Source organism: Dicentrarchus labrax, unplaced genomic scaffold, assembly GCF_905237075.1.
Source record: "Dicentrarchus labrax unplaced genomic scaffold, dlabrax2021, whole genome shotgun sequence".
Taxonomy (NCBI): Eukaryota; Metazoa; Chordata; class Actinopteri; family Moronidae; genus Dicentrarchus; species Dicentrarchus labrax.
The window spans coordinates 17,090,332-17,100,496 of record NW_026136706.1 but is presented as its reverse complement, the minus strand read 5'-3'; the positions used below and the strand labels follow the sequence as shown (position 1 = coordinate 17,100,496).

General features: G+C 40.6%; 1 protein-coding gene across 3 annotated transcripts in view; it reads left to right on the top strand.

The window, feature by feature from the left end:
* The first annotated feature begins 4,441 nt into the window (after positions 1-4,441).
* Positions 4,442-10,165, top strand: part of mid1 (midline 1) — a 28,406-nt gene continuing 22,682 nt past the window's right edge. For 2 of the 3 annotated variants that reach the window (XM_051404979.1, XM_051404972.1), the window contains exon 1: positions 4,442-4,571. The gene's annotated coding sequence lies outside the window, so the exon portion shown is untranslated. Of the gene's footprint in view, positions 4,572-8,436; positions 8,556-10,165 lie in introns of those variants that run through there. The other variant, XM_051404976.1, reaches the window with a different exon arrangement.

Genomic DNA, 10,165 nt, shown 5'->3' with positions numbered 1-10,165 from the left:
GGCTTTTAGTACCCATATTGCCAGCAATGTTTTCCTCTTCACTCCTCGAGTCCACATGATACAGCACAGCAGTTCCGTTGTGATGCAGGCTGTGTATTGGGTGGGACAGGGGGATCAAGTTGGGCTGACCTCAGTATGTCAGTTATTTGGCAGGCAGGGCAGCAAATGATCCACTGTTGAAATTGTGTTAGCAGCACACTTCAGGACAGCCACCCAAAGGCAGTTTTCAACAGGCAGTTTTCTTAAGCTTTCAAAGTTGCGCAACAAACAGAGAATTATGTGGCTGAAAGAATGACTCCCATGCAACAACAGGAATTAGAGCATCCAGATGTTTTTCTCCAAAGCTCGTTGTTATCAAGTTTTATGGGACAGCTATGAACACATACTGATGATTATTATAATCTTATAATCTTTTTAATTTCATTTTTTATTGCTGACAGTCTTGTTGAGCCTGTCGGCAAGTCATTTAGCAGTCACTTAGCGTTTGTTCTGAGATGTCTCTGAAATATGTGTTTTTCTGTCGTTTTGGGATAAGACTGTCAAGTTTAAATATGTCCATTTTGCAACTGATAAGACACAGCTGAGTTTCATATTCAGGACATATCAGACCACAGGGTGGAGGCTAATAATGTAAACGTCAGTTCTTGCACAAATCTCAGTTGCACTGTTTATATATTTTGTAGCAAAATTCAAGTGATCATTACCAGAAAATATTGTTCAGTTTTTGGGAAGAAACTTGACAGTTCTCAGCATGCTGTAGGCTGGGTTTGTTAAAATTCCATGTAATTCCCCTTTGTAGGCTGATTGCAAGAGAAGCTGCTGCTTAGAGGCTGCAGAAGACACATAGCATTAAATCAAGCCTCAAACATATAATCATGCTTTTTTTACGCATCAAAGACTGTGCCAGTGGTTAATAATTAAGGATCGACCTAGGTAATTATCATAGAGTGACTTCAAAAATGAACCAGAGTTACAATGCAAACACACAAACACTTTGGTAATATGGCTGTGTTCCCAGGAAAAAAAGAAAGGCTTTAATGAGCACCTGTAAGATTTCACACCATTGTCCTCAAGAAGACAGTGAGCGGCAGTAGACGTTCTCTATGAACCTTCTCCCCACTGTGTCATCCAATTTCCTGCTGGCAGATTTTTCCTTCCAGCTGTCTTGGTTTTATCTTTATTCCTTTTGGTCCTAATATTTAGATATGTTTTTGGAAACACGCTGATTCCAGTAATGCACTGTCTCATGCATTTTTTCTTCTACTAGGTTTTTTTGTCCTGCTGTTCCCACCCCTAAACACATACAATACAGTGCACTGATATGCAGGTCATTGAGGAGAAATATGTTATTAATTTGGCAGTGATCTGTTGCTACATTGTTTTTGAAAACACAACCACCTAGCAACAACCTAAAATACCCCAGCAACAATCACTTAGAATCACACTAAAACCACCTAGTCCAAGCAATTTTAACATTATTAGTTTTAAGCCTTCTTTAGTTCTGATATTGAAGTCTTAGATGTTTGTTAGCCGCTCTTTATCCCTCCCTCTCAGAGAACACACAAAATACATATAGACAAGTATAAAAAGCAATGCAATGAAGAGCAATCAAACAGTTAAAGGTAATTAAACAGTATACCACCAAACTTCAAAATCTTCAGATGTTCATACAAGGATTTGAACCTTTTTTTGAATCAAGTGTAAGCTGGTTTCGAGTAGCTGTTATTCAGGTTTGACTTTCTGGTGGGACATAGCTCACGTATGAAGGCAAGCTCTTATTACAAACAGGTTTGGACTTACAGATAAGAAGAACACAGGATCAAGGGCTTTAACCAAAAATCACCAAGCGTTTCGATTTATCGATTTCATTATTATTTGAATTTGAATAAATGTCAGCATTATTATTTTCATTTCTGGCACCAAAAGCATGAAATTAGTTTTTTTTTTAAATCAGAAACAAGCATATGCTTCGATTTATAAGTGACTTGTGAACGCTGCTGTGGCCCTTTGGGATTTTTTCTGACACTTTCTTTCTGTGTTTTTGTTCCCACAAGGCCAAAGTGCCAGCAATCTTCTCTGTAGTCCCAGCAGCACATTTGTTGTGATCTTCAAAGCTAATGATCTGAAAATGTTCCGCTGTTTCGTCAATCTCAGCAGCAACGGAGTAATATCTGGATAAAACGAAATGTCATGCACAAAGTAGAGACGCATAATACCGTTTGTGATGTCTATATTATTCTTATCCTAATCAATCTGTTTTACTAGAAAATATAATATTGATGATAATCCTCTTGAACACATACTCATGTGACTCATGAGTTCACATAATTTAATGCTGCAGATGTACAGTAAATGCGTCAAATCTCTGCACAGACAAACATTTCAGTTGATCTGGCTGAGGTTGGTGTTGGGGGTTGGCTTTTCTGGAAATTTGCTGAAGTCATCAAACTCTGTATACTCAAATGAATCATACTGTAAAGGTGTAATCATCCAAACAGGTGTGGAAAAAGTCCCTCTAATCCCCAACTTTTTTTCCCCCTTCCTGATCTCCATGAAGGCAGGCATCTTGAAAGTTGTGGCAAACTCTCTAACAAAAAAGCAGGCAAGCTGAAATTGAATGCCTTTATGTTGGCTTAAAGAAAAAAATACTCCTAAATTAGAATAAAGGAACTGAACGTTCCAATCCATGCTAATCTGTCCTAATGGATTGTTATTCTTGGGCTGGTAACCAGTTAGGATGGCAGCCTGCCCACTATTCCATCAGTCTTGAAACCAGATCAGTTTAATTCATAGACTCAACTCTCTTTCAAATATTTTGTTAAGCACGAGTAAAGAGAGTCTAAACACCAGAAGTTTTAATTCCAGCCCAGCAACCCTGCAGCCTTTTATAACGTCCATTTTAAAAAGGATAAATAATCAGGAGCAAGTGACATTCAGGATGGCAGCAATGAAAGAAGAAACTAAAGCTAACATTTACACTTTGGAGGCTGCCAATGAATATATATAACAGTAAATATATCAACTTCATCTAGCTCCACTTGTGCATGCAGGATTGTTAAATCCTGACTGTCTTGATCATTCAGATTACAGTCTCCATCATCATCATAATTATCATCATCATCATCATCATCATCATCATCATCATTAGCTTTGACCTTCCTCTGCCACAAGTCTTCTCTGACATGATATGCAACAAAGTTCCCGGGCTGGAATCAGAAAGGGGACATTTATGTAGCTATGTGGTATACGGCTTAATCATTCAGCTATCAGGGCACCCCGACAGTGAGGTAATATTGAACCACACTGCAGTACTATTCATAGGTTCGGTTTTTAGATGAAAGGTCTTCAGCCTGGGATTAAGCTACCCCATGTAGGGACATTGGCCATAATTGCTACCAGCATGCTTCACTCTGCTCTGTCATCTAGTAATGTATACGTAACTGTATTTGAACTCCTGTGTGGTTTCTGCCGTGATCCAAAAGGACCTGATAGTGCTACAGAGTCCTAGGTTTGATGATTTCGCGACAAGTTGCTTTTTCAATTTCCAGATCTTTCCAAATCCATTTTTCAATTTTGTTTTCACTGCACGGCCTGGCTATGACCAGACCCTGACCTCACAAGCTTTAAATGTAAGTTTTTATAAATGAAGTTGTTCTGATGTGGTGACCATTACAGCCTTATCGCACCTTTTTTTGACACGTATGCGCTATGAATGATAACATTCAGTAATTGCATTTTATTAGGAGTTGAAAAGGGGATATTCCTCAAGGTAAGGGGGTTAGGTCTGGCTGAAATTCTTGGTAACCTTGACTTTTTTTTCCCACTTGAGGGATGTACAACCAATTCCTCAAATATGATCTCATTATTGCAAGCATGGAATTGTGTTTTTAGACTGACTCATCCATCTCGCAGGATGAATTCTCATTAGGGTGGAGAAAAGCAATTCTCTCTTGCTTAATAGCAAGCTTTTTTTTCTTTGCCTGCTGGCTGCTGTGGATCCTTAAACTTGAGCCTTATTTTTCTCTGCTTGGTAACTCAACGGAGCTGCCTGTGGTGATGAAGAAAAGCCCTTTATCCCTATTATCTGATGCTGACTTACAATATATCAGTAATGGGTCCAGCCTTAGACACACAATTCTCCTGTTTTTTTTCTTTTCTTTTCACCTGCACAAAATGTGAGAAGCTATTCATTAACAGTGCCATTGGCAGTGCCAGTGATACTGGAACAAGAAATAATTTTCACGGTAATGCGTGGGGATAATTAACGTCTTCCCCTATTATTCCATTTAGTACCAGCTTGCACAAGGGTTAAGTACTCTTCTCAAGAGCTCTCCGTGCTCCTGTGTGAACCTGTAGAGCAGATGAGAAGCAGAGTGTATGTCAGTGAGGTATGTGTGTGTACACACCCCGATGAAGGGGAGTGTACGTGCAGACAGAAACACCTTCAACCTCCTGTCTCCTGTCTGTTTTACCTCAGGGGGAGTACCAGCTGCCTAACAGTCACACTCTGTATTTGCCTAGAATTTATTCACCAGGGAGAGACACATTCCACCGCAGCCATGGGGAAGCAGGTAAGATCTGATAAAGAGACATTTAGTGGCATCAGGTTAAGGGAGTTTAATTGGTGCAGCGTCTTAAATTTTGTAGCAATGCTTATCGTCTCAGAGTGAGCAGTGGCGCTGCAGTTCAAGGAGCTAACAGCAGTTGTGAGTTGAGTCAGAAAAAAAAGTGCCAGGGCCTAAATCCTCATGCATAAAGTTCCTGCTAACGTCTTCTCGAAATAGATGTTTAATAATTTAATAGCATTACCCATCAGACACTGGACGTTATCTGTAATACTTGGGCGCTCATTTCTCCTCCATGAGAATCAACCTACTGCACAGTCAGGGAAATAGAGACACACATGCATGGATGCACAGGAGTGAAACACCAGGTCTGTCAAAGAAGAAGAACTGCACTTCATGTGTAGCACATGTGTTTCTCAATAAGAATTTTAAATTAGAGCGGAGCCGGATATATTCTCTCAACAAGTTATGTCTTGTTTGCACATGCATCACATCTGCTGTTGAATACACTGATATCAGCTTCCTTCCAAAACAACTGCTGGCAAATTAGTGAACTGGCAAAAATATAACATTTCCTGTGCAGGGGGAACAATTTGTGTCATACTTGTCCAAGATTTTTAGTTTTGTGTATTTTTACATAAAGCTTATGATTGTCAGTGAGAGGGGTTATTCTTGTCCTAACTTTTGTTTTGGGGAGAGCTAAAGCAATGCCATGTTGTTCTAAGAGAGAGCAGAATAGTAATTGTGCCAAATAACTGTGGATAGGGAACTCTGGTGAATTCATTTTGGTTTTCAGTGCTTTCCCTCATGCAAGCATCTGGTTCTGCTATTGCTCTGAAATGCCCTCTTTCCCTCAGTTTTAAGAGACTGAAAGTAAAGTATTCTCATTCGTATCAATCCTTTGTGCCTTTGGTATTGAGTCGCATTCATCCATTTTTAATATTATAAAGTGGATGGGGAAGGTTTGTTTGAATGTGCTATTATTTCCCTCATTGCTTCAATATGTGGGGATATTTCAATGTATTTTTTAAATCTCACTTTTTCCTCATTACATTGCTGTGTTTCGCCAATCTTCATTCCACCTGATAAACAAAACGGTCTCCATCTGCAGCTTTGATTTCCCTGGGCCAGCTTGTTGTGACAGGGAGAGAGCCGCCGCTGGTTCGGTCTCATTGTCAGAGCCAGTAACTGTGGATGGAAATGGGGGCCTTGTATGTGTGTGTGTGTGTGTGCGTGTGTGTGTGTGTGTGTGTGTGTGTGTGTGTGTGTGTGTGTGTGTGTGGAGCTCTGTGCAGCTGAAGAAGATTCTTTTTTATCAGCGATACCTCTGCCGGTAAAGCAAATGTTTAATCCATTTTAAACTGCAGAGAATGTGCTTCACAGGCCAAGAATGGGGAATGTGTCCTACAGTGTCTTGAAGGAATGCTTTGTTGACATGTAGATGAAGTGAGGATATTTTGTACGGCCATGCTGAGCCAAGGTTCACAGCAAAAGCAGAAAACTGATCAGTTTGACTGGCTCTTAACCTTTTGAGCATCTGTAACATAGCAGGCCTCTTGAGTCGATGTGCTTCATATACTGCTGGTTATCAGTAATAGTGCTGTAATAATAACAACACTGTCAAAGGTGTCTCATACTGAGCAGATAGGTTTGAAAACATCCTCCGGCCCGGATGCAGCCGACCCACATCCCAACAGCTGGGCTTCTGCCTTTGGCTCTGACTTTGTCTCCTTGGACACACGAAGACAGCACACCACAACAGATGTTCAGACCTCCTTCCAGCATTTCTTGGTGTAGGAGGTCTGAGTGTAGTTTGCAGTGACTCAGTTTCTCTGACTACAAGTTGGAGGAACAGTACAGGTGATGAAGTAAAACTTTATAGCCTGTGTAAGTTATCTTTAAATGCTTGTGCTATTTGTGAAAAAGAGTATATATAGTATTTGGGGGGGTTGGGTTTTAAGCGGACTAAGCAGATGGGAGAGGGGTTGAGTGGTCTACCAGCGCCGTCTCTCATAAGATAAGCTCAGTGTCGTTGAAAGATGTTGGAGATTCTTGATAAAGACGTGACACTAGTTTTCTACAGTAGATCCCTCAGAAGCTGGAAGCAATTACAGACTTCTCTGAGCAGCAAAGAATGTAGCAGGCGTTCACCGCACCCTTTCTGAAGGATACTCTTTTTTTTTCAGGAAAAAATAAAAGCCAAGACTTTCAGGCTATGGGGCTGTGGTGTGGACTGAACATAACACATGACCTTACTTTCCCAAAACTCCTTCACTGTTTTATTTCAATGAGAAAACGTCAGACAGCACAGTATTTCATTGTGTTGCTTTAAACCACAAAGTATAACTGGTTTTCTTGGTGAAAGATGTTTAAATGTTTCCTTTGGCCTTCGTCTCTTTTGTTCTTTTGTCAAGCATTTTTATATTGTGACTTCATGTTAATGTTAATCCTATGAACACATATAGTAAACCATTACAGCAACTTCAGATGTACATTATAATGGTATCAATTTAAAATTACTAACAAACCAAACACTGACTCTAGATAGGGTCTGTGTCGTTTCTCTTTTGTGCCCGGTAGGCGGGCTGTATTCAGTTGGTTGCAATCTGCAAGTTCGCCGCTTGATGCCACTAAATCTTACACACTTGTCTTTTAAACTATGCAGTTTTGTGTGTCTTTCATACTGAATTCAATCATACCATTTAAGATCACAGCTTTTATTCATTTGCTACACCAACGAGGAGAACTAGGTTGACAACTGATTCTGCGGTTGGCAAAACCATGAACATAACATGTTAAACCTGCAGCATACTCGGAGGCAAAGAATCAATTCCAGGTCAATGCTCACAACAGTCCTATATGTTTTGCCAGCTAATCATAAAGCATGGTAAATGCGTGTAGACATCGGCTAATGTGACATGTATGCAGCAGATATTCTATAGACAACTCTGTTTCTACCCCGCATGCCTGATGAATAGCTTTGACAGTTCAAAGGGGGAAATGTTCTCCGGGATTCTACCTCGAATTTCACCAAATAACACGTCTGTTGAAAGTTAAAGATTAATTGGAGTAAGTGTTAATTGGCTTAGTGCTCATTTATTTACTTGATGTTTGGATTTGGATGTGTGTTGCTTAGTTATGGGCGGTATGCCTTGGGGATGAAAGCAATTAAAATCTTGAACCTTTGCCACATTGAGGACAGACCACGCTTTCATCTCATTGTTTATTGGCAAAATGAGGAGTGACTGTTTTGGACTGTCCTAGTTAGGAAAACAATCGTCGCTGCTTAGATCAGTGTTTGCACTCAGAAAGACAACCTTGAAGCCAAAGCATGTGCTAACTCAATTAGTGCCCTGAGACCTTAATTATAGTAGTTTCTAAGGGCTTAATGGCAAACATAACATGATATTCTGCTTTGTGTTGCCTCGCATGTGGTGTATGATGTGATGAGTGTCGTTTAGTGAGCAGCAGAATACTACATTTATTGTGAGGATGTATGGAGCTGTGTATTAAATGCAGCCATGCAGCAGAGCCCTGGAGACTGATCCCATCTGTTCGGGGCCTGGTTGTGCAGTCAGAAACTCATCAAAATGTGGTCCCCAAGGTTTATGCACCCCCCTTTGTCTCTCCATTTGCTACATCTTTGTCTTATTGCTGAGAGGGTGGGGAGCCAGGGGCAAGAGCGCAACCCCAGAGAGGAGAGGGTGGGGGTTGATGGGCCAGAGCATTAATGGAGACAGTATCCATGAAATGACCCAGTGGAAGTGACGCTTCCTGGGCACGTTTTACGCTCGCGTGAGCATACGGCTGGGGCTGGGGCAGGGTGGGGAGGTTTAGCAATGAGGGAGGGAGTGTGGAAAGAGACTAGCCAGGATGCTACTGTATGTTTTGTTTAGTCTCTCATCCATGTGCTACTGAAAAAGAATCCTGAGCCATCAATGGGAGTTATAACTTGCTGTGTTTTAGAGGATTCACCCTGGACAATAGCATGTAAGTCAACTGCCTTTTTTCTTTTGGTTGCTGAATCTAATGTAAAAGTTGTGATGATTTGCTTTAGTGAGGCAATTCTGGTGATGTTGACAATAAGGACAATATGACTCTTGTCCAGTATGAAAGTATTTCCTTATACTTTCCTTTCTGCGTAATGTCGTTTTGGACACCTCAGATTACAGTCAGATTTCAGGATTTCTTTGTTCAGTGCAAAATGAGTTTGCACTTGCTGGTGGCTAAGCACTAAGGTGAGGCATAACCTTGTAACATGATGATGCAGCTTATACAAATGTCTCTTTAGCCCAGTCCCCGAGAGAAATCCTGTTTCTTTTTTACCCATCAAAGTTTGTGTAACATCAGATTTCACAGCCTATTTTGTTCCAACTTCTTATCTTCTCCTTCAGGAGGGATTTTCTGGCCCTTCTCAGTTCTTTTTCCAATTAATACAGCTTGATGCCAACCGCCACCAAGAGAACTGCCTCAGGCAGCAAATGGCCTTATTTAGTGGGGATGAATATTCATTTGTTTTGAATAATTATTTCGACAGTGCTGTTACTTATTGATAAGAGAATATATGTACAGTATAATGCAACAAATTTTCTGGAAGTAATTTTACAAGGATTACACCAAGAACGTCAACATCTTGATTGCCACTTATACAAATACATAAACAAAAAATGTAATTGTTGTTGTCAGCATCCCAGCCCCTGGACTAGATAAACTTGTGGCTCTGAGCTCTATTTTATCAACAGTGGAAGTGAAATTGCTAATGAGGCAAAGGAATACACAAAAATATGTTTTTTTTTTGTCCATTTTCAGGACTGAAAATCACAAAAACTTAATGTGTTAGCCTGCATCAAGGATCAGGTTGGGTTTCCAGTGGGTGAGGTGGGAGCAGTTGCTAAAACCGCAGCGCTGGCAAGTTTTCTTTTTTGAAATGGTTAAAACAGAAACAGACATTTTTCTACTTAATGTTTATTGCAGTTCAGAAAAGGGGAGTGACTTTGGATTGACCCTGGGGTGGCAAACCATTTTCACCTTTAAAAAAGAACTGGCCTCAAATGTCAGTGTGACTCCACAGTCCATGTAAATGTCATGAGTTTCATGGCATTTCATTGCATTGAAATGAAATGAAGTGGCAAAGCCATTATTTCACAGGCAATTTATGGACATACAGCAATGTGTGGCCTTGGGCAGAGGCAATAACACTGTCTTGTAGATTATGTTGCTGTTGTAAATTAGTGGAGAGGTGGCATACATCTGAGGAGTGATGTCAGAATAATGTAGCATTGCTGTGTGTGTGTTACACAGGAAATGGATGTGTGCTGTGCTGTTTACAAATCCATTAGAGGAATCACAGTGGAAGTCATGCTTAATTTGTCTATTGTCTCTCCTTAACTGTCAGCCTAAGAGTTTAGTTGTGGTCACTGGGAGCGGAGTGACCCATCTCAGGAGCTGTTATTCCTGCTAACAGTGTCTTCACACATTTCTTTTCCTTACAAAATGCAGCAGACTTCAGATTGGCATGGGATGTTGGAAGGAACTGGAGAGTGACAGACAGCAGTAGGCTTGACTGAGAAACAAACAAGCTGTGAAGAGAGAGCTGAAGG